This window comes from Erinaceus europaeus, chromosome 8 (genome assembly GCF_950295315.1).
Source record: "Erinaceus europaeus chromosome 8, mEriEur2.1, whole genome shotgun sequence".
Lineage (NCBI taxonomy): Eukaryota > Metazoa > Chordata > Mammalia > Eulipotyphla > Erinaceidae > Erinaceus > Erinaceus europaeus.
Window position 1 is genome coordinate 101,904,229 of NC_080169.1, and position 25,196 is coordinate 101,929,424.

The 25,196-nt window shown below is 46.8% G+C and overlaps 1 protein-coding gene and 1 long non-coding RNA gene across 10 annotated transcripts in view; one reads left to right on the forward strand and one right to left on the reverse strand.

The window, feature by feature from the left end:
* Positions 1 to 21,810, reverse strand: part of LOC132539935 (uncharacterized) — a 210,014-nt gene extending 188,204 nt beyond the window's left edge. For all 3 annotated transcript variants that reach the window (XR_009551229.1, XR_009551228.1, XR_009551230.1), the window contains exon 1: positions 20,032 to 21,810. This is a non-coding gene — a long non-coding RNA (uncharacterized LOC132539935). The remainder of the gene's footprint in view (positions 1 to 20,031) is intronic.
* Positions 21,811 to 22,467: 657 nt separating this feature from the next.
* Positions 22,468 to 25,196, forward strand: part of MKLN1 (muskelin 1) — a 439,788-nt gene continuing 437,059 nt past the window's right edge. For 4 of the 7 annotated variants that reach the window (XM_060196585.1, XM_060196580.1, XM_060196584.1 and 1 more), the window contains exon 1: positions 22,468 to 22,623. The gene's annotated coding sequence lies outside the window, so the exon portion shown is untranslated. The remainder of the gene's footprint in view (positions 22,624 to 25,196) is intronic. The other 3 variants (XM_060196586.1, XM_060196582.1, XM_060196581.1) reach the window with 2 other exon arrangements.

The following is a 25,196-nucleotide window of genomic DNA, read 5'->3' on the forward strand; positions in this document are numbered from 1 at the left end:
TTCCTTTGGACTTTCCTGCGTGAAATTCTGAGACTTCCTGAGTATCAGATACCCAGCCAAGTATCCTCTCCACTTCAGCAGCTCCTGAAATAATGCATCTTACATCACTGACATGTCTTTCTCCTACATGGTGCCAGCAGTAAATTTCCTTCCAAACTTAAATCTCCCTTTGTTTCAGGTTTCTTTCTTTCTTCCCTTCTTTTCTTTCTTTCTTTCTTTCTTTTTTTTCTTTTCTTGCTCCAGGATTATTGCTGGGTCTTGGTGCCTGCACTACAAATCCATCGCTCCTGGAGGCTATTTTTCCCTTTTTGTTGCCTTTGATGTTATTGTTGGATAAGACAGAAATTGAGAGAGATGGAGATACAGAGAGGAGGAGAGAAAGATAAGACACCTACAGACCTGCTTCGTCAATCATGAAGTAAACCCCCTGCAGGTGGGGAGCCAGGGGCAACCATTATTTCTCAACTTCCAAGCCTGTGTCCTAGCTGACTAACTGCATCCCTAGCACCAAAAGGAAGTTAAGTATCCTTAACTATTGGTACTTCAAAATGCTCAAATTTCATGGCTCCTCGGGGGTCTTCCTACTGCTCAGTCTTTTCTCCTTTCCCTTGTCTATAGACTAACCCACTCTTTGGAGTTGTCATACGTTTACTGCATCTCACCACGTCACGGCCTATGTGTTAAAAACACAGTAGAAGAGAGTCAGGTGGTAGCACAGCGGGTTAAGTGCATGTGGCGAGAAAACACATGGACCGGCATAAGGATCCCGGTTCGAACCCCGGCTCCCCACCTGCAGGGGAGTCGCTTCACAGGAGGTGAAGCAGGTCTGCAGGTATCTTTCTCTCCTCCTCTCTGTCTTCCCCTCCTCTCTCCATTTCTCTCTGTCCTATCTAACAATGATGACATCAGTAACAACTACAACAACAATAAAAAACAAGGGCAACAGAAGGGAAAATAAATATTTAAAAAAAAAAAAACCCAGTTAGAAAGTGAAGTTACTTGGAGGAAAGCCTCTTAGTGATTCATTTAAAGGCCTACCACACCTGGCTTAATACTATGCACACAACAGGTACTCAAAAAGTGCTAATTGAAAAAAATGGGCCATGACTCTACTGCCAACCAGTGGGGAAAGGTTCTCATAGCTCACTGCAACATTCGTAGAAGAGCAGCTCCAGTCCTCTTGGCTTGTCCCCAATACCCTTTTTCTCTATTCCACCCTTCCGGTTGTCACCTCTGTCTCTTTCTGACATGATGCCAGGTTATGCCACTGGGAGTGAAAAAGTTCGTCCCCACAATCCCAACTAAAGAACCTCCAAAAGTTAGACTAGCCAGATTTCCTTACATTCTATGTATATGGCATGACTCTGCAAGGCCATAAGGAACCAGGAATCACTCCCTCTCTCCCTCTCCCTCTCCCCCATCCCCCAGGTCAGGGCAATAGCACAGTGGTTTATGCAGCAGACATCACGTCTGAGGCACCAGACCCACCATAACCGGAGCTGAGAAGTGCTCTAGGGAAGGGATTGAGACCTTAAAAAATCACCTCTCCCAAATCTCATCTGCTATATTCTTCCCTTTAGGCTCCTGATTATTAAATAATTTGTTCTGCCTTCTATCTTAATACTTTTTTCAGCCACCAAGGTGCAGATGCTACCATGACATCAACCTGACTTCCCTGGGTAGACCACCTCACCGATGTGTCCTGGAAACCCACCTCTCCATCTCCAGAGCCCTGCCCCACGAAGGAAAGATAGAAACATGCTACGAGTATAGATCAACCTGCCAATTCCAGCAGGGAAGCAATTACAGAAGCCAGACCTCCCACCTTCTGCACCCCATAGTGACTCTGGGTACCTGCTTCCAGGGGGTAAAGAATCGGAAAGCTTTCGATGGAGGGACACTGGTGGTGAGAATTGAGTGGAATTGTATCCCTGTTGTCCTACACTCTTGCTGATAATGATTAGATCAATAAATAACTTTTTAAAATCACCTCTCCATTATCTACTGAGGAAATATTCCTACACTGTACCGTTCCAACAGCATGCAACTGGGGGATACCTGGCTCTATTCTGCTAGAGGTGCTTGGATGTATATACAAATGTCATCTTGATTAAAACAACCTATGCACTCTAGAAACAATGCACTCTAGAAAGATTGATTCGTTAGCAAGCGAAAAAAAAAAAAAAAACACAAATGAGATCCCTACAAATGAGGAGGACGAGGGAAAGACACAACTACTTAAAATAAGACACAACTTGAAACCACATCAATTTACAAGAGGAAGGATTTCAAATCTATTCCCCTTTTCTCACCTGAGAACAGGTGACAGTCCTGGATGAGACCTTACAGTGTGATCCTTCAACCAGTGAGATCTAGTTTAAACTCTTACTCCAGCTCCTCACAACTACCATGTTAGTCACAACTGGGTTTAGAAGTCAAATACTATCTTTACAGGTTTCTCCCATTCATTATTCCTCTAAATCCCCCCAAGTTCAACTTTCTATACCAAAATGCACAGTGAATATAGGACTCAACTTTAGTCAATAAGCCATGGATTAGGTGTAAATTATCTCAACTATAAAGTAAGATTAGGTGCCAGTGCAGTGGCGCACGTGGTTGAACACACGTTACACAGTGTGCAAGGACCCAGGTTCAAGCCCCTGGTCCCTACCTGCAGGAAGAAAGCTTGGCAAGTGGTAACACAGTGATGCAGGTGTCTCTGTCTCTTTCTCTCTCTCCTTCTTCCCTCTGGATTTCTGGCTGTCTCTACCCAGTAAAAAAAGAAGAAGGAGAAGGAGAAGGAGAAGGAGAAGGAGAAGGAGAAGGAGAAGGAGAAGGAGAAGGAGAAGGAGAAGGAGAAGGAGAAGGAGAAGGAGAAGAAAAAAAAAGTAAGATTGAATTAAAGTAGCTCTGAAGCACCATATAGCTAATATATACTGTTTCTTCAGTGGCCTTGACCCATCTCAACAAGCATGACGGCCACATTTTTATACCAAACACTTAAGCAATTTAATGCATTATTTTAACCCAAACCACATCTTGTTTCAAAAATAAGAAGGAAAAAGGGGACCTGAAAATTCATCACTTACATAATTACAATTACCAAAAAAAAAAAAAAAAAGTCCTTGGACACAAAACTCACAAATTTCACTCTGAAAAACAATGTCACACATCAGAATAGTATTTGCCTTTACTCTGGTCTAGGTTAGACAATTGAAAAAAAAGTCCTGGGTACCAGGTGGTGGTGCACCTGGTAAAGTACACATATTACCAAACCCAGGTTCGAGCCCCAGTTCCCCACCACAGCGGGTCTGCTTCAGAACTGAAGTCAGTCTGTAGATGACTATTTTTCTCTGCCTTTATCTCCCCATCTTTCAACTTCTCTGTCCTATCTAAAAAAAAAAAAAAATAGGAAAAAACAGCTGCTGGGAGCAGTGGATTTGTAGTGCCAGCACTGAACCCCAGCAATAATCCTGGTGTCAATAAAAATTTTTTTTAAATAAAATGCCTGGGGATAAGTTTAGATATTACTACACTATTTGTCGGTAACAGCAACAGGGAAAGGTAAAAGGCACAGACAGGAAGTAGAGAATCAGAAAGTAACCCAAAAAGGAAAAAGAAAAAGAGAAGGAAGAAACTTTAAATAGTATAGAATACAGGAGAGAAGGAAAAGTTATCAAGAGGGAGCCTAGCCACAAATGGTCTATCAGCGTCTCCAGGCTACAGCACACCAAATTCCCACTGCACTCTCTCAGATAGATTCCAGACTCCTGTAAGTGTCTTTATTTATTTGTTTTCCTTTGGATAGACAGTTTGTCCAGAGAGGACATGTTTACTTGTACCTGCTTCAGACGCCATGTCAAGGGTTAGGGGAGGACTCCCGATGCATTAAAAGTCACCCAGAAAGAGCTACAACCCCAAACACACTGGGCTGTTTACCGGGGATGTGGAGGGGCCTGATATGTTCCTGGCAAGTTGTATTGCCAGAGCTTGGATCTCATTCGCTCCCAAAAGAACACCGTGATCCAAATCGGTGTTTTAGTTAAGTAGTGTGCATATTTATACAATTTCAACTCAGTGCTTTCAAACCACTCATCCTCTCCAAAATCAACAAAACGAAGCAGAAGGAGGGCATTTTCGATCCGACTTCTGGGTTGGCATAGCAGTCACCCTTCCACTGGGAGGGGGCCCTTTCTGGGACCAGCAGGCACAGAATAATCAGGGTATCATGCCACTGTCATGTGCCCAACCCCAAACCACAGGCTTTTTTAGCCATTTATTTTAAGGCATGATTTCTTCCATGGATCATCACTTTAAAAATCTTGCTAAGATTTATTGTTGGGGTATTTCTGTTGTTCGCAATCTCCTTTCTACTATTAAAAATAATAATAATAATGCACACCATGAAAACATTCGGCAGATGGCATAAAATGGCCAGATTGAGTCCTTGTTCCAAACAGAAACAAAGATACATGGCAAACAGAAAGGATCCTTTTCTGAAGAATTCAACTCATAGCTGAAGCCATCTTAATTGTGAACCCTTAAGAAAGTGAAAGCAAAGGAGGATTTTGAGCTCTTCTTCCAAGGAAATAGAAGAGGCCTATGGACACTATAAGCAGTAGCTTTGTACTCACTAAACTAAAATACAAAAGGACCAGATTTCAAAGATAAAAATCCAAAAGAATGGCACCTTATAGAAAAATGCTTCTACTTTTGCTATCAGGTACCTGCATTTTCAGTGTATAATCATGAAAAAGTGAAGGGACATCAAAAATTATTTTTGGATGAAGTCTATAAAGTAATTATTCAATTTTAAAAAATGGAGGGAGTTGTGCGGTAGCGCAGCAGGTTAAGTACAGGTGGTGCAAATTGCAAGGACCGGCGCAAAGATCCTGGTTTGAGCCCCTGGCTCCCACCTGCAGCAGTGAAGCAGGTCTGCAAATGTCTATCTTTCTTTCCCCCCCTTTCTGTCTTCCCCCCATCTCCATTTCTCTCTGTCCTATCCAACAATGATAACATCAATAACAACAACAATAATAACTACAAAAATAAAAAAGGGTAACAAAAGGGAATAAATATTTTTAAAAAACTGGAAAGATTAGAAAAGCTAAGAGAATATGTAGTCCCTGGGGACAAAGCTGATTAAGTGTGACCACCGTGTCAATGAGTAATCTCTCTGGAAACACAAAGAAAACAGAAGATAACTGTGGATTTTGAGAATGTGGACAACATGTGCGAGAAATACATGACACATCAATACAAAGGCAGAAAGCAAAACATTCGCCTGTGGCCTTGGCCATGAACAGATAAGCTAGTTTGGGGGAGTTGTTAAGGACTTACTGCTAACAAAAATTCCCCTAGAAATAGGAAACAAGAACTCAATGTTACAGACTTTGTATAGTTTTCCAAGAGAAGGATCTAAGGAAAAACTTTTTTTAATGAGATGTACAAGGTTTCACGGAAGTACTAAATGAGCATGTTCCCAGGAACTCACCTCATGCTCTCTGAATACCGTCAGTGAAAGAATGTCTGCTGAAATCCAGTCCCCCCATGGAGAGAAGCAGCACAATCTTCCAAATCAAAGTTAACCACCTTTCCAAAGCAGGTGAGGCTCAATTTAGGGATCTTCTCATATTGCTAGTACAGAAGAAGAGATGGGTTTCCCAAGACCCACCCTTCACAATGACTAGTGGGTATCTATCTGAAGGAGCTAGAAACAGGAAAAACCTCTTGAAGGAAAAAGAGGGCCCCAGTCACATTACAGACAGCCTAAGTTAGAGAGTCCTCCGTCTCCTGACCTGAAGGACCCATTAGCATCACTCCTACACTGAGACCGGCCTTGACTAACAGTGAGTGCTGGGAAAAATAAAAAAAAACAAGAAACGCTTAAGTAGGGCTGAGAAGGTGGCTTGGCACGTAGAACACACACCTGCTTTGCATGTGAGGCTCATGGGATTACCATGTGCCCCAGCATCACGTGGAAACAACAAACAAAATCGAACTCCAAGGATAGTGGCACTGTGTTTTCTACCCACTCCCACCCCCTCAAAAAAAAAAAAAACTAGAAAATTAGATGGCTCAAGCTGTATAGTACACACCTAGCATGTGTGAAGTCCTGTGTTTGATCCTCAGTACCATGTGCTAAACATACACAGTGTTAAAGCATGCCTGTCATGTTACAGGCAAAATTGCTCCCCATTTCTTCGTTTCACCGAAGAGCAGCCTGTGACACAGACACTCTGCCCAGGTCCCATAGCTGAGCTGCTGGGAGCTAGGGTCCAGTAGCCTGAGAATGGGACTCTATCTGTGAGTACACCTACCCCCACAGAAGCAGGCACATCCTCATCATGGATGCTGTTCTACTTCGGCGCTCCTCCTGTCAGACTGAAGTTGGGCACAGAAAGAGAATGTGCGACAGAAAGTTGATGATGAGGAAAGTACTGAGGTAGAAGCAATGACAGGAAAACCACATGGGGGCTCTGTCTGGCCAACCCAAAGGCAGCATGAGATGCCAGGAGCCTGTCTGAGAGAGAGCAACAAACTGCAGTATTAGGAGCTGGAAGTGAGGTAGCTGGGCTAAAACAGATGGTGCCAATGAGGAGTGTGACTTAATACAGTGTTTATCTATTAACTGCTTACTCTCTAGAGCACAGGAAGCCTTTTTTTTTTGGGGGGGGAGCATAAAGGAATGGGGAGATTCCTGAAAAAATAGGGGGTAGGAATCACAGAGGCTGCTTGGGGAAAGCTGGCCCCACTGGCTATCGTGTCCAGCACTGTCAACACAGCCTCAACTGAAGAACTCAAAATCAGTTTCAAGGTCACAAAGATCATGTCACAGGTGTTTTAAGTCGAGAAATGACTGCAGATTTGCAGAGCAAATCACACCTGGTTTTTTTCAGAGACACAAAAAGTAAATCAAAATCTAGGGTCATAACCAAGAACTATAATCAATTGTAAAGAAGCTAAACCAACTCTTAAGATTTGAGGTCTGACCATTCGATAAAAACTGTAAGGAGACAGGGAATTTCAAGGTAAAAATCAAAGCCCGTAAGTGTGAAAAGCAGTGAGATCCCAGCTCTGTGGCTTGTGCTACAGAAATAATTCCTTTCCCAAGCTGTACAATGCATCCACTGTAAAAATGTGTTTGTGAAAATATACTTACAGATATGTATATGTAAATAAATAGCCTTAAGTGTGTCTCTCAAGAATTTGATATAAACTACCTCACAATCATAATGCAGCTTACAAAAAAAAAAAAGCACAGTATGTGTTCTGAGCCCAGCTCTGGAAAAGCCCCCGACATTTATCAAATAATAGCATCTGGGGAGACTTTTAAGAACCCAGTGGTATTTTGAAGTCTTCACCAGAAATGAAAATGAAAACTCACTGTCTTTGAACAAAGAAGCCTGTGCTGTTTGTTGATGCAGACGTTTTAGGACATTTAAAGGCTTAAAAAAATCTTTCAAGGTGCCAAAGAGGTGACCCGGTGGGTAGAAGGCTAGCTCTGTATACACAAGACCCTGGCTTGCATCCCAGCATCAAAATTACAATAACAGAATGGTGCCCTGGTCTTACATGCAAGTTCAAATAAATACAAAAGCAGAGCCTTTCATTTCTACCGGCCTACCTCTACTCTTCTCCTATTTGCCTATTTCGCTCCATTTTATTTCCTTGCTCTCTAGTAAGGTGCTTCTTTTTTTTTTTTCCTCCTCTCCAAAATCTGATTAATCTTTCTTGTCCAATAAAAATCCACTCCCGGCAGCAGGTTAAGCACATGTGGTGCAAAGTGCAAGGACCCGCCTAAGGATCCCGGTTCCAGCCCCCATTCCCCACCTGCAGGGGAGTCGCTTCACAGGCAGTGAAGCAGGTCTGCAGGTGTCTGTCTCTCTCCCTCTGTCTTCCCCTCTTCTCTCCATTTCTCTCTGTCCTATCCAACAACGATGACATCAACAACAACAACAATAACCACGACAAGGCTACCACAAGGGCAACAAAAGGGGGAAAAAATGGCCTCCAGAAACTGTGGATTCATGGTACAAGCACTGAGCCCCAGCAATAACCCCGGAGGCAAAAAAAAAAAAATCCAATCCCACTAGAATATTCTGTCACACCTCACCTTCAATTCACCTCCAACCTTGAGCCCATCTGACAACTGGCACCTGGGAGTCTGGATTAGCCTGGAACACTTCCAGAGCACCACCTGTTAAGAGGGCCCTGGCATCTCCCTCAGCTCTTGTCCTGGATAAGAACAAGGCACTTGCTCTATGAGGGCCACTCTACAAGCTTCCTAGTATTTCCACTGCCTCCCTACCAGGGTTGAGCTCTTCGTTTAGAATCTTTGGATTCTAAACTGATCCTTCCAAGCAGGGAGTGGCTGTGTCCAATGTTCTCCATTTCTGCAATATTTGAGGCAGGGGGAGAAAGAGAAATGTAAAAAGAAAGGAAAAGACCTTTAACGGAGTAGTCTGTGAGTATGTCACACTGCACTGTAGCTATGCATGTCTGAAGTCATTTGTTAAATCTGATCCAGCTTCTAGGCTTAAGGGGGCATCAGGTAATCTTGTCACTGAGTACCAGGAAACATCTCATTTATTTTAATTGAGGCTTCTACCCTAGTTGAGACGACCCTGTTTGGGTGTAACACAACACAGAGATAGATCCAGATTCGGATATATAGATACATGTAGATTATTTGTATGAATGTATGAAGATACAAAATATTTCTTGTAAAATAACATGGAATTGTGAGTTCTCAAAATATAATTCATTTAGTTCATCTTAAACTTGTATTTCGTGTGTGTGTATGCTCGTGTCTTCACTGGGGCATCACAGATGCAAGATTCCATAGCCCCCAGCAGGCTCTAAGACAGATGGAAGGTGGGGAGAGAGACAAAGAAGGGGGGCGAGGGAGAGGATAACACAGCACCCCTCAATGGGCTGGGAGTAGCTCACGAAACTTCTCCACTATCTGGTTCTCCCATGTGGTGGTCTGGGACTTGATCCTGGGTCCTTGTGTATGGCAGTGTGAGTTCTATTCAAGTGAGGCTCATTTGGGTTCCCAAAACTATTTTTAAGCCTATAAAATTATCTTTTGTCACACTTTTTTTTGTTTGTATTGCGAGTAGGATTATTGCTGGGGCTTGATGCTTACATAACAAATTCACTGCTCCCAGCAGCCATTTTTCTTCTTTTTTTTTTTTTTCATTTTTTGGTTTGCTCTGTTTTTCTTTTTTGATAGACCAGAGAGAAATGAAGAGGGGAGGGAGAGATAGAGAGGAAGAGACACCTGCTTCACCACTTTTGAAGCATCCCCCTGCAAGTGGTGAGTGGGGGCTAGAACCCAGGTCCTTTGACATGGTAACATCATGTGATCTTAACCAGGTGCACCACTACCCGAACCCCATCAGTCTTTAAATGAAGGCACAGACAATAGAGGCTGGTGGTGGCACACTCAGCTGAGTACACACATTACCATATGCAAAGATGGGAGTTCAAGTCCCCAGTCCCCACAGGAGCTTGGTGAGAGGTAAAGCAGTGCTACAGGTGCGTGTCTCTCTCTATATATCCCACCTCCCTTCTTGGTTTCCGTTTCTGCCCACTAAATGAAATATTTTTAAAAAGAAATGAGGGAATAATGATGCCAAAACCAAGTAAGTTGGGAGCGGGGCAGCAGAGAGCACAAACTAAGAAATCACAGGACTTTGGAAGACAGCATCTTTTTTTTTTTTTTTTTTTTGCCTCCAGGGTTATTGCTGGGGCTCGGTGCCTGGACTATGAATCCACTGCTCCTGGAGGCTATTTTTTCCCATTTTTTTGCCCTTGTTGTTGTTGGATAGGACAGAAATGGAGAGAGGGGAAGACAGAAAGGAGGAGAGATAGATACCTGCAGACTTGCTTCACCGCTTGCAAATCGACCTCCTGCAGGTGGAGAGCCGGGGGCTCAAACTGGGATCCTTCCACCGGCCACCAGCCCTTGCGCTTTATGCCATGTGCACTTAACCCACTGCGCTACCACCCGACTCCCAGGAAGACAGCATCTTATCCGGTGACTCTCTAAATGGAGACCAGCTGATCAGCAACATCAGTATCACCTAGAAACTTTTTATTGCCACCAGGCACATCGATGGGCCTTCATGCCTGCATGACAAATCCACTGGTCCCGGCAGACATCTTCCTCCTCCTCTTTTTTAGGTCACAGAACAGAGAGAAATCCAGAGGGCAGAAGACAGTATCTGAAAGAGAGATACCCCCCCCTGCAACAGCACTGCTTCACAACTCATGAAGCTTCCCCACTGCAGGTGGGGACCAGGTGCTCAAAGCAAGGTCCTTGTACATGGTAATATGTGCACTCACCCAGGTGTACCATCACCCAGCAGGGCCCATCCTATACCTCCAAAACCAGGGACCTCTGGGACAGGGTCCAGCAATCTGGAACTCAGCAAACCACCAGTGGCTGGGGTATATGTTCACTCAAGTTTACAACCCACTGATAAAATCCAACCACTCCACTAAAGGAAACCAGAAACTTCCTTTAATTCTTATATCCAGTGGATGACCAAGGTGACTTAGAGACTCTCCTCAACATACCTTCAAAATAGCTCTTAACCTCTCCACCTGAACCAAGCAGTCCCAAATGTTAGACAGGTACCATCTCGGATCTACTGCAGTATTCACTTTTGTGGCTTATGCAGCTAAACAGATAGGAACTTCATCTAGAGTAACTTATACTTAAAACCTTAAACAAAAAAAAAAAGGCTTCATATTACTAGCCTCTTCATGGAAGAAGCAATTTAAACCTCAAAAGCGTTTTCATTTGGTTGAGTTGACTTTGCTGTTGTTGATAGCCAACAAGTTCTGTCTTATCATGACTGTGTTTGGGCTTGATTTTTAGGACAACGGGATTTATAGGACATGAAATTGATAGTTTATTATGAGAGTTGTTTGGTTTGGTTTTGCTTCACCAAATAGGTCATGCTAAAAGCATTTGAAAAACAAAAACTAAGAAGCCAGAAATCACTAAAATAAAATTTTTTAAAGTTTTCTTTGAATTTCACATTTTATCTTGAGATATCCTATGACTTTTTTTTTGGGGGGGGCGTTATTTATTTTTTTAATCACCTGACATTTTAGGGCTAGATTCTTATTTCTTTTTTAATATATGTTATAAATTTTTAATTTATTTTATAGGACAGAGAGTAATTGAGAGGCGAGGGCGAGAGAGAGAGCAAGAGAGAGAGATACCCAAAGCTTACCTCCTCTGAGTGGGAACCAGGGGTTTGAACTTAGATCCTTGCACATGTGCATTTAACCACCCAGCCCCCAAGTTTCTTAGTTTCAATTACGTTTCCCTTGCTATTATAAATTTATTTTCCTAGTATAAATTTAGTTTTTGATTGTGGAATGCATTGTGGCTAGCCAGTGTCCTGGGAACCGGGACAAGCCGAATAGCTACCCATCACCAACCTCACCAAGAAGATCTGCATGTCTGAGGCCTGGCACTGAGGATTGCCTGACATCTCCTACACAGCTGGATCCCACACTGGGCTGCACCATCAAACCAACATGACATGAAATCTACAATTTTTGGTCTCAGACTCTTTCCAGCCAGATGTCTGATGTATCTCACACCTTTACATACAAATATTTCTAGGCCCGGCAGTGACAACTACACATCTGTTTCTATTTGCATGTTTAGGATCCTCTTTGAGAAGTTTCTAACTTGGGTGTTAAGATTATCACAGACCAAGATTAGAGGTTTAAAAAAATGTTTCCCCTCCTGTTAGTCACATTGAAGCCATTCTCTCACTGTCACACGGTAGTGACCAGAGATATTTTCGGTCTTTTCTGACCCCGTTAACACATATAATTACCTTTGGGTTCACACGTCAAACATTCTAATGTAATAAGATCAGTGCATGATTTTCTCTCTGAATAGGAATTGTTAACCAGGGCACAGGGCCTTAAACACAACTGCTTCAATCTGCCTTTGACTTTCAACTCTCTCTCTGACCTGACCATACCGTGTGACTTTATTTTTCAAGCCATCACCAAATAAGGGTAACAATGTCTGCTCCAGTTCTTACAGAAGAGAAATGAAAGTCAGAGTTAACAATTCTGCCCCTGGAGAGATGGCATCCTTGGAAAAACCATGTCAGTACTGGTACCGGGTCTCCTCTTCAGCTTAGCATGCATGCCCTCTGACTCGAGAGGAGAGGAGAGTTAGATTATTTCAATGTCCTTCCACCCAATAATATTTCTGAGTAGCCACACCATGTGGCAGGTGCTACACCAGGCTCTGCAGACAGCAGCAGCAGCAAGACAAATACTGTGTCTGCTCTTCACAAGACACTTCATGATTAAACTCAGGGAACTTCCTGTTCATATACCAAAGGCCCAAAATAATTTTATTTGTCAGTAAATATTCATAGTATCTCTTCTTGGCTACTAAAAACAGAGCCCATGTGAACTTCATTAAAAGCTCAGGGAACAAACATGGGCTTGCTAACATCTCAGATAAGGAAAATATTGATGGGCCGGGAGAGGGCACATTCGGTTGAGAGCACATGTTACCATGTGCAAGGATCCAAGTTCACAAGTGGTGAAGCAGTGCTGCAGGTGTCTCCTTATCTGCTCTTCCTCTCTGTTTCTGTCCTATCAAAATAATAATAAACATTTTTTAAATACTTCCCAGAAAAGTTTATAACCTATGAACAGGGTGCATAATGAAGAAACCCTTTTGACATGAATTAAAAGTTACTTGGGGGGGTCGGGCGGTGGCACAGGGTTATTAAGTGCATGTGGCACAAAGTGCAAGGACCGGCATAAGGATCCCGGTTCAAGCCCCCGGCTCCCCACCTGCTGGGGAGTCGCTTCACAGGCGGTGAAGCAGGTCTGCAGGTGTCTGTCTTTCTCTCCGCCTCTGTCTTCCCCTCCTCTCTCCATTTCTCTCGGTCCTATCCAACAACCAACAGCATCAACAATGGCAATGATGATGACCACAGCGAGGCTATAACAACAAGGGCAACAAAAGGGGGAAAAAAATGGCCTCCAGGAGTAGTGGGTTTATGGTGCAGGCACGAGCCCAGCAATAACCCTGGAGGGAAAAAAAAAAAGTTACTAATGGAGACCTGGGGAGATAGCATAGTGATTATGCAAAAAAAACTCTCAACGCCTGAGGACCCAGAGATCCCAGATTCAATTCCCACCACCACCTTAACAGCTCAGTAGTGCTGTGGTAAAAAGGAAAAAGTTATTTAGAAACAGAAGTATTTGTTCTACTTTCTACAAAATAATTCTCTTGAACATTAAGGCCCCAAGCTAAATGTTTCCCTCTCGCTACGGAGTTGTTTAAACCTAGCAAATATCTTAAGCAAATATCGTGTTGTCACGAGGCATGCTAATGACAAAACTCAGCTGCCCCTTGCAGTTCTTTGTATTTAAATCAGATACTCGGCCACATCACACACTGTAGGCAATAACTTCAAGTGGCCAGAGGCTGTCACTGAAAATTCAATATGAATATTTTCATTTTTAATCTTTTATCCAGGCTGTCTGTCTCTCCCACTCTTTCTCTCTCTATCCTCCCTCCACCCCCTCGCCCCCCATATACACTAGTATTGAATAGTCCTCCCAGGCTGTTGTAGCCCTGTAATGCCTGGTTTTCAATCTGAGTCACAGATAAAAGTCACAGGGTTAAAGCAGACCCTCTCCCAGGTGAGCTATCTCACTGACCCCTTATCATAAATTATTTCTATCATCTCCAAAAGCTCTAGAACACAGCATGACTCTCTATAGCATCTTCAGGACGACGTCTGAAAAGTTTTATCTGACATCATGTGATGGAGCATTTCTACAGACATAAAATGTCCGTAGGCGACTTAGTGCCATTTCATCCTTCCCAAAGCGGCTGAGTGACGCTGTGCAGAAGGGTAACCAAGGAAACCAATACTGTCTAACTAAGATGCAACCTGGCAAACAAGGAGAGCTGATCACACCTGACCCCTTCCTTCCTATCTCTTTCAACAAAGTGCTGGCGGTCCACTGGGTCTTCTCTACATGGACGACTATGCATTCAGTCTAGCAGCAAAGATGCTGATGACAGTTAAGAACAGAGATGAATTACACAGGCAACACCAGCACAAATAACACAGCTCAAATTTAATGATCGGGGGGGACTTTATGCCATACACTGAAACACCTGTGTGTCTTGGTGGTTACTGATTAAAAGAGGCAGAGCAGGTGGTAGTGCAGTGGATTAAGTACACGTGGTGCAAGATGCAAGGACTGGCATAAGTATCCCAGTTCAAACCCCCAGCTCCCCACCTGCAAAAATTCACAAGTGGTGAAGCAGGTCTACAGGTGTCTATCTTTCTCTCCCCATCTTCCCCTCCTCTCTCAATTTCTTTGTCCCATCCAACAACAAAAGCAATGGAAACAACAACCACAACAAATGGAGAAAATGGCCTCTAGGAGCAGTGGATTTGTAGTGCAGGCACTGCGCCCCAGCTGTAGAGGCAAAAAACAAAAAAAAAAAAACAAAAAAAACCAACCCCCACCTTTAATAAGCATAATTTAGTATGTTGTGACAAATACGGTGAGGACATGAAAGTATGTATTGAGGTTGTCAGAAAAGTCACGACACTTTTTGCACATCAAAGAACAGAAAAATAGATCGTGACTTTTCTGACAACCCAATGTCAGAAATCAAACAGGGGAGGGAGTTTTGAATGTTTTTAGGGGAAATTTCCTCAAGGAGGTGCCCAAGAAGCAGAAAAACCACCTCAGCAGAACCCAGGGAAGAAAACAAGACGACAGTGGTGACAGTGGAGGCAAGAAACTGGGGCTGGACAGTCACTTCCTTGCCAAGCCAGACACCTGCATTCACGTCAGGCTTGCTTTGGTGGCTCTCTAACTTTCCTCACCCAAACTGCAAATAAGGTGAAAACCAATCCCTGGAACTTTACTAAGTCATATACCTATTTGACAGCAACTCTAAATAGAAGCTCAAGGAAATCTATGAGGCCAAGTCATTTTACAAAGTGCATAAAAGCCAAAGCACCATCATTGGATCCTTTTCTTTTCAGAGGGGAGAAAACGTTTTCCCCTTGGCTTTTATGTGGGACAGCTTCAGAGAAGACTTCAGTAAAAAAAAAAAAAGTTTCAAAATAAACTTGATTACGCCCACATCTTAATAGTCCGACTTAAGAGCTTATCAGGGAGAAATGAAATAAAGAGGGGAAGGAAAACAAAAATTCTGTACTCTGAATCTGAGTAAGCAGTCCCTTTCCCCCTTCCCCTCCCTCAAGCCCTCTTTTTCAATGGCCTCCAGGGTTATTGCTGAGGCTCCGGTGCCTGCACAAAGAGCCCACCACTCCCGGCAGCCATTTTTTCTTCTTTCAATTTTTTTTTTTTAATTAGATAGGGCAGAGAGAAAATGAGAGAGGACAGGGAAATAGAGGGAACAATAGACAGCTGCAGCCCCCTGTAGGTGGGGAGCGGTAGCTCGAACCCAGGTCCTCACACTTGGTAATATGTGGGTTTAACCAGGTGCGCCACCACGCGGGCCCCCTAAACGGTTTCCTTGTTTCCCCCAAAAATTTTAAGACAATTTCAGCTAAAGCTTTCCTTTTGATACCATCTTCCACCGTGCAAATTACGGCCCCCAGCAATTCTGTGGCTATCCATATAACCCTTGAAAAATACTTGTATATGAGGCTTTTCCCTTCATTTGGCACGTATGTTTACATCTCAAAAGGAAATAAATGCTCTTATGGGAACCTCTTTTTGTCACATCTAAGCTTCTGGACAATGTTAGTAGCCTAGAGAGTTTAACAAATTCGCTTTAAGGATGCTTCTCCCTACAAACCTTTCCAGAAAAAAACACATATAGGGGCCTGGAAGATGGCATAACGGTTGTGCGTAACACTTTCATGCCTAAGGCTCCTGATGTCTGCAGGTTCAATCTGACACAACTATACACCAGAGCTAAACTGTACTCTTGTAAGTAAAATTAAAATAAAATAAAAATAACAGATATAGTCATTAAAGTCACCCGAGGCCATTAAAAGATCTGTTTCCAACACAGCACATCGACTAGATCAAAGTGAGGGTTCCAGAGATTGGGGGGAGTCTCTATACGGACCAGTTTTTACCAAACCTATGTTTCCACTTCCCCCAAGCATTTAAAATGAACAACATTTATTTCATCAAGCCCAACCATGCCAGCATCTCCACAAAGCCTGGAACATTGTGACCTCAGCTAGTGAGCAATTAATACTTGTCAGCTATTTTAACTCCCTCCTCGAAAGATACACAATTTCACCATCAGCTGTTCCACCAAGCTTGTTATCACCGCTACATAAATTTCCCACTCTTTGTGCCTTTGAAACACTAGATTTAATATAAAGTAAAAAATTGAAGGCTGAGTGGTGAAGCTCCTGGTTGAGCACACAGATTACAATGTGCAAGGACACAGGTTCAAGCCCCCAGTTCCCACCTTCAGTGGTGAAGCAGGGCTGCAGTTGTCTGTCTGCTTCTCCCTTCCTCTCAATTTCTGGCTGCCTCTACCCAATAATGAAAGAAAAATAAATTTTTTTTGAATTTAATGACTATGACAACGCCTAATTTTAATTCTGTCTGAGGTTGAGCCAGGCACCAAAAAACTATGCATTGGCTTTGAGTTATCAGCCAGGGGACTAAGGAGACAACATAACGGTTCTGCAGATGACTTTCATGCCAGAAATTCTAAGGTCCCAGGTTCAACCCCCAGCACCATCGTAAACCAGAGCTCAGCAATGCTCTGTTGTTAGTGCGTCTCTGTCTCTCACACGTTAAAAACAGATAATAGGCAAAGCGCAAGAACCAGCGTAAGGATCCCGGTTCGAGCCCCCGGCTCCCCACCTGCAGGGGAGTCGCTTCACGGGCGGTGAAGCAGGTCTGCAGGTGTCTATCTTTCTCTCCCCTCTCTCTCTGTCTTCCCCTCCTCTCTCCATTTCTCTCTGTCCTATCCAACAACAAAGCAACGTCAACAATGGCAATAATAACCGCAACGAGGCTGCAATAACTAGGGCAACAAAAAGGGGGAAAAAAAGGCCTCCAGGAGCGGTGGATTCATGGTGCAGGCACCGAGCCCAGCAATAACCCTGGAGGAAAAAAAAAAAAAAAACAGATAATAGGGAGTCGGGCGGTAGCGCAGCTGGTTAAGCGCACGTGGCGCAAAGGGCAAGGATGGGTCTAAGGATCCCGGTTCGAGCCCCCGGCGGGGTGTCGTTTCACAGGCGAAGCAGGTCTGCAGGTGTCTTTCTCTCCCCCTCTGTCTTCCCCTCCTCTCTCCATTTCTGTCCTGTCCAACAACGACGACATCAATAACAACAATGAAAAACAAGAGCAACAAAAGGGAAAATAAATATTTTTAAAAAAGATAATAAAGTGAAATAAATGAAAACATCAGCACCTAGAGCGGCTGGGAGGTAGCACATTACAAGTTTTCCCTAAAACCTGAGACTCCACGGTCCCATGTTCAATCCCCTGCACCACCATAAACCAGAGCTGAGCAGTGCTTTGGTCGGTCTCTCTCGATAAAAACAAGTCAGTTTTATATAAATATATAAAATGGAGTCTGGTGGTAGTGCAGCAGGTTAAACGCACGCCGGTATAAGGATCCGGGTTTGAGCCCCAGGCTCCCCAACTGTAGGGGAGTCGCTTCACAAGCGGTGAAGCAGGTCTGCAGGTGTCTTTCTGTCTTCTTTCTCTCTCTCTTCTCTGTCTCCCCTCCTCTCTCAATTTCACTGTCCTATACAACAACATCAACAGCAATAATAACCACAACGATAAAAAAAAATACGGCAACAAAAGGGGGGAAAATGGCCTCCAGGATCTGTGGATTCGTGGTGTAGGCATTGAGCCCCAGCAATAACCCTGGAGGCAAAAAAATAAATACAAGAAATAGAAAGCAAATAAAAATGCATCTATAGGTCTCCCTAAACCCCCAGAAGCCTCATATCCAGCAAGATCAGAGGATGTCAGGCCAATCTGCGCAGGTCACCTGCCCCCTTGGGCGAGGCCAGGCCCGCCGCTGTGACTCTGCACCTCGGGTGCGTGAACGCCCCGCGCTCCCCCCCCCCCAAGTATCAGCGACCCCCTCGGGCCACCCCCCTCAAGGCCCCCCTTCCCCAGGGCCCCCAGACCCCAGGCGCGACCCGCCCCCTCGCCCGCGGCCCCCTTGCGGGCACGGTCCCCGCCGAGTGCGTCACGCGCCCCCGCCTCCCGCCCCCAGCACGTGACTCGACACGCGCCAGCTGCACGCGGGCCCCATCAAAACAAAAACAGAGGAGGCGGGCCGGCCTCGAAGGCGCGCGGGCGCGCGGGCAGCGGGGGCGCGCCAGGAGCGGGCGCGTGCCCGCCGCCAATGCCCAGCGCCGCGGCCGCGCCTCCACCAACCCGGGGCGCCGCCGACCGCGCCCCCGCCAGGCCGGGGGCGGGAGGGCAGAGGGCGCCACCCTGTTTACAGCCCCGCTCCAGGCCGGGGCCCCGCCCGGAAACGATCTCCCGGGAGCCGGCCCCCGAGTGCGCACCCTCCCGCGCCGGCGTGGGAGGCGCTCGGAATCCAGCCGCCGCCGCGACTCGGGGGTCGGGGAGGGTGGGTAAAGTGGGGGGGTCGCCCGTCGTCCCCCCAACCTCCCCGGCTCCACTGGGCTGCGCACCCGAGCCGCGCGCTCCCGCAGCCCCCCCCCCATTCATGTGGCTGTGCACCCCCGCGCGCTCAGGGACCCCCAACTTCATAGACCCCCCCATTTCTCCCTCCTCTGGGGGTGGGGGCGCCCCTACCAACTGTCAGCAACAGAGCCTTGCGCATGACGAAGCTCCCACTCACCCTTCCGCTTGGCCTTGAGCTGAATCAGATCTGGAAAATGGGGTGGGGGGGTGGCGCAGATCCTTCCTCCTAATTCGTGGAGGTGGAGGGGGGGCAATGACGACGCAGCTCTGCCCAGACGCTCGCAGTAATGGGAATAACCCACCCCATGACCACGTCGCGCCAAATGCCACGACCCTGAGGTCCCCCCACCCCCAAAAACACACACACCCCACACACACCTGCTCTGTACGCCCGGCCCGCCGCGACCTGCGCCCGGGGCGGGGCGCCCGGGGTGCGCACCCCAAGGTCCGGTGCGTTCAAGTCCAGGGTAAAGAGGGGAGCTCCCGTCCCTACCCCAATCAGCCGGCTGGCTCGGTCTTCTAGAACCATCCATCGTCTCCCTCCAGGCGGAATGAGGGAGACAGCCCGAGCTCAGCCGCGTGCCCGCTAAGCAGCGCCCCCTAAATCCTCCACCCCCCTTACAAATCCACCCCACCCCCAACTCGCCTGGTTTCTCGCTGGCAGCCCAGGTTGGGGGGACGGGGTTAGAGAATTGAGAGCGGGGCGCTCCCGGGGGTCCGGGCGGTCTGTCTCCGCGGAGTGAAGAGGTGGGATCTCGAAATGGAAACAATCTCCCCCACACTCCCTCCCTCGATCCCTCCCTTCTCTTCCCCCTCCCTCTCCTCCCCCTCTTCCCTCTCCTCCTCCTCCTCCTCTGTTTACCTCAAGTTTGAATTTTATCTGCGCAACATTAGCTGGAATGCGGACATGGGGGGGAGGGAAAAAAAACCTCGCTCGCTCTCTTCTTCAGCCCGAGGGGCTATGTGGCCAAAGCACCTCAAAAAGGGGCAGGCGGGGGAATTAAGTGCTCTTAGCAACAGAAACATGGCGAGGTGGCCTTGGCATTCCCGATCAACGCCACCACCACACCTTTACGAAGCCCCCCCCCGTACCTACGCCCCCTGCCCCTGGGTAGGGCAAAGGTGGGGACCCCCAGACTGCCCCCCAACCTTCTCCCCCGGTCCACACCGGGCAGGGTCTCGGGAGGACCATTGGTCCCCTACGCCCCACGGCCAGCGAGCGGCCACCACGTCCACTCCCGAGGTCTCTCTGGAGACCTAGACGCCCCCATTCCCAAAGCTCACACCACCGCCATCCCCATTCTCTCCAGGGCTTACCTGAGAGCCGGAGCCCGCAAAGCCGTCGGTCGGGTCCCCTCGTTATCCCTTCCCCAGGCCCCGGGCGCCGAAGAGAAAATGATGCGCAGGTAGAATTGCCCAGCACATTCCAGAATGTCCCCGTGCGGGGCCGCCGAGCGAGGGCGGCTCGGGAGACAGGTGCAGCAGCGCCTGCCCAGGCTGCTGGCTGGAAGTTGTTCTCCAGGGGGTGGGTTTCGGGGAGGGGGTCCTCAGGCGGGACCGAGGACCCCCCCATCTCCCTGCCCCTTTCCACCACCTTCCTCCGGAGGCGGCGGCGGCATCTACTTCCCAGCTCCCCGGGGCTGCTGCGCGCAGCTCGGCTGCAGGGGAGGTGGCGTAGTTTCTCTTCCTCCCACCTATTCTCACTCACTTGTTTTTGTAGTCGTGGGCTCCCCTAATGCTTCCCTCTCCACAATGTTGTTTCATTATATCATGTTCATCATGTGACACCGGAGAGGCCTCTCTATGGAAACTTAAAGGGGCTCCCACGTGACTGCAGCAGCGACAACAGCGGCAGCAGGACTGGCGGAGGTGGCCGCAGAGGCAGCGCGGGTACCACCACTCACCACGAGCCCCTCGCAGCACCCCGAGGTGAAGGGGCCACGGCCTCTGTGGGGGCTACGGCGCTTCTACACGCTTGCAGCCTTTGCTCAGCACATTGGCAGACGCCTTTAAAATCCTTCCCCACAGTCCCCCAAACCCACGTTATGTGAAAACGACATACGGGGGCTTGGGGGGGTGGGGGGGTCCTGCTTTTCTATCTGGCTTGATGAAAATTGTCCACAAAGTAAAAAAAAAAAAAAAAAACACACACACACACACACCGGATCTGTCTCCCTGCAAGCTCCCCTCCTGTTCTGGGGATAGAGGAGAAATGACACAATAATAACAGAAATAGACTCAGGCATCTGATACACAATTGCCATCACCTGCAGCCTTAAAGCTCTCTGGAATTACATTCTCTGGTAACTGTTGATGGTGTTTGCAGGAGGCAAAATGTAATGCAGGGATTTTTTTGTTGTTGTTGTTTTCTTTTTCTTTCTCTCCTTCTCTGTCTTCTGCAGCTATATTAGGGCTTTGTTGCTGACAACAGTGAAAACTTGTTTGTGTCAGGAAGTGAGGTACAAAGATATGACCTGGAAGGTACAGGCCAAACCAAAGTGGCAGTTCTCGCTTTACTTTTCTCACCACATTATTTGAGGAGAGCAGTAGCTGGGTCAGCTGCAAAGCACCTTTGATGGAAAAGGAAAATTAAAAAAAAAATCTTAAGAAAAAAACATTTCCCTTCGTCATGCAGTATCTGCTAGTCACTCGAAGTCATCCGTGTGTACACGGACATATATTTAGAAGAGAGGCCAGGGCATGTGGGTTTTCATGGTATTTTGAGTCAAGCATGTGGTCATTTCTAACAACTCACTAAAGCATGTAACACCCACTTTTGAAGGACTTGTTCGAGTCCAGTGGTGTGTGGAACTATGATATCAGTTCTAAGAGCTCTTATTTTTGAGCCCAGGTACCTCCAATGCCAAACGTTGGCCTTACAGTTATAGTGGAGCATGAAGGTTTTTTCCCCAAGTAAATTGAGTTTAATTCCATCTAAGTTAGATGGCTGTTTCTATGTCTTAGTTGAAGCCACAAGGAAAACTCCCTGCTTGGGTTGGTGGGATTGGGAAAAATTGGCAGACTCTGAAGAAGAGGGATGGAGAGTCCCCAATCACACTGTACCCCAACAGGCATGATCCAAGTGATATGACCCCCCCCTCCCACCTCCCTGTCACATTCTTCCATCCCTTTCCCTTCTTTCTGCCCTATTCAGCCCTCTTTCTGCCCTATTCAGCCCCCTTTCTGCCTGGAATATCACTCAGCCCTCCACCCTATTCCTCCCACCCATTCCTCCTTCCTTCCACAGTCCCTCTCCTACTTCTCGAATCCCACCACCCCATTCTCCCTACCCCCACTTTCCAGCTTGCTCTTCCTTCTCAGCAACTTCTACCTTCTTACCTCTCTTTGATTTCCTTTATTCTTTCCTTCAGTGTGGCCTTGGACTCCTCCGCCTCTTCTTTTCCTCCTCCCCCTTGCTTCCCCTGCCTTTAATTAGGGGCCCCCACCCCACCAAACTCCTCATTTTGTCTCTGGTCCCATCCCTTCCGTCGCCAAACCCTAGTATTCCTCCAGGGCTCGGCCTGGTCGCCTCCAGCCAGATTGTGTTCCCCAGCCCCCAGGGGGGCTGGGAGAGGAGTGTGGAGTGCAAAGTGGGGGGGCTCAGAAAGCAAGAACCCCACCCCCGGGACTGTGGCCCCAGCCTGGCCCCCCTTCCTCGCCCCGCCTGCCAGCCCCTCCAGAGCCCGGGTTGCGGCGCTTCCTGGGCGGATGGTGGGGGACTTGCTGCAGCAGCTGCGGTTCTGCTGTGTCATGCTAGGAGGCGGCGGCGGCCGGAGCTGGAGGGGGAGGAGGGGAGGAACCCGATCTCTCCGGTAGCGAAGGGCTGGAGGCAAACACCGAGCTCCCCCAGAGTCGCCCGGGAGCAGGGAGGGCTCCGCTACCTCGGGGGCCCTCCCCGCGGGGCAGATGGTAAGTGGGGCGGCGCAGGTGGTCGCCTTGGGAAAGGGAGCGCGCCATGGGGGGAGGGGAGTTGGGGGGGGAGGAGGCGGGGAGCACGAGGAGTCACCCCCTCCCCTCACCCCAGCTGCAGGAGACCTGTGCCTTGCTGAAAAGGGAACCGACCCACAATCAGAAGGACCTGTCAAACGCAGCCATAATTACCACGCGAATAACGCCCTGCAGTTGTCCACAGGAGTCGTACACCTCGAACCCAGGACAGGGCTGAGGGGCGAGGATTGGCGGGTTTGAGGACCACCCTCCCCAATCAGTCCTGGTGCGTGAGGGGGCAGCTGAGTAGCCAAAGGCAGACTGTCTTCCTGTAGTCTGACTGCGCGCTCCGGGTCGTCTCCTTTAACACGAGCGAAGAGGGTGGGAAGCCTGCCCAGTCTCACTTTAGCCTCGAAAATAATGCTCTTGGCCACGGGCCTCCGACAAACAGCCTCTGGTGCAATTAAACAATCAATAGGGAAAAGAGCTTCGCTCTCACTCCCCCCACCCCACCCCCAAATACCCCTACCCCACAGGCTCCTTGAAGCAAAATAAGAAAAAGAAAACTATGTCATATTCTCTCTCCCATGTCCCCCCATCACACGTACAGCACCCCTGTCAGCCTTTTCTGCCCCCACAAACTGCCCATGCAGTCACCCTTAAACGCGACAATTTCACCTCCTGTCTTTTACCCAAAGTGAGAGAGTGTGTGTATAGGGGGTTATTCAGAAACAGAATTGAAGAGCAAAGAATATGGACTCAGGATGGACACAAATATGCCACCGAATAATGCAATGTATTACTATTCCTTTTCCATTTTACTCCTGGAAATTCTCAAACGTTTTCTGGAGCATCTTTTTCTTCCTTTTTTTTTTTTTCTTTCTTTTATGTCAGTCATACATTTAGAAATAAAGGGGTTGGCGGGATTAACTGAAAGGCTAATGAAAGGCACCATGCTGTTGCTAGGGAACAGCTAGCTCATCCTGTGCTCTAATCACCCCGCCTGTTACGGGGAAATCAAACTTCTTGGGGTGTTATTAAAATGAATGACATTTGGTTAAAGGCAGTTCTTGCCGGGGCTGAAGCATCCTGGCTTATTATCGATTGCCTCACACCCACAGATCTTATTTTCCTAATTTGATTTCTGGATTTGCGTCACTGCCAGGGCCACGCAGACATACACCAGTCAGGTTCACTTCCTGTTTCTGAGAACTGGTTTATATTTGGTCTGGTAGCACTGGATGGTAAAATATTATCAAATGGAACCTCGTAGGAGAAGAAAGAAAAAAAAGTCGAGCTTTCTGTGAAAACAATTATCCCAATTAAATTCTAATTCCCATGGACAACGTCAGCATTTGAGGAGGCTGCCAGTTGCCGTTAAAACAACCTATCTTGAACTCTTAAGCCTAGAAAAATCCACCGTCATTATTTCTCATCCCCCAGACTCTTCATTTCCTAGGCATTATAACTAAAACAAATTCATGTAGATAGAGACTTAAGTATAATATTTCTAAAGTGAAACATTCCCCCTCTCCTCTCTCTTGAAGCTGGGGAAATCATTTAGACTAAATAAGGCATAGAATTGAATGTGATCCAGGCCCCAGGAGGACAAATAAGCTTGGGTTCGCTTTGGGACTCTCCTGAGAACAGAGAGCAGAGACTGATTACAAGGCTACACTACAAAACCAGGAGCCCATCACTGCTGTATACTAATTGACTCTTTTTACCAACTCCCCAATGTCCTTGGACAAGATAACCTTGTTTTTGATTTTTTTTTTGTCTTCACTTCCTTCCTTTTTGTAACAAACACATCACAAAGGCAACATAAAGAAATACTATGTAAATAGGTTCTAATGTAGCCAACTTGTTTAGATGAGGAATGAAAGGGGGGTGTATTAAGGAAGACTCAGAAGCCTGAACACTGGGAAATTTACTTCCCCCGCCCCCACACTGCTGTAGACTGAATGACTTTGGACAAGCCCTCATGGGTCTTCTGTTAGTTTCTTCTGAAACTGTGGAAGCTTCAAGAACATGATAGACTAAAGGATCTCTAAGGCTCCCTCTATTTTCAAAATCCTATGATTACAATTGAACTTACTACATTATTTTTTTTCTATTATCATCAGTTATTATTATTATTATTTTACATTACTGAGGCTTCCCTGTTCTAGGTCAACGTTTTCAAAAGAGATGGAGGGAGAGAGGAACAGGCAACAGAACTGCAAGTGTCCTTCAGTTACAGGGGCAAGGCTCAAACCAGGATCTTGTGCATGACAAAGCCAGCATACTATCCCAAGTAAGGTATTTTGCCAGCCCTCATTCCCCACCCTCCTGGAGTTTGCTAATTTTAATACTGAAACTTAAACATTTACCCATTGATATCTTGGGGGAAAATGATAGTGGAAGCTGACTTGCTATTTTTAATTTTTTTTATTATATTTATTTATTGGATAGAGACAGCCAGAAATTGAGAGTAGGGGGAGACAGAGAGACAGACACCTGCACCCCTGCTTCACCACTCACAAAGCTTCCTGCAGGTAGGAACTGAGGGCTTG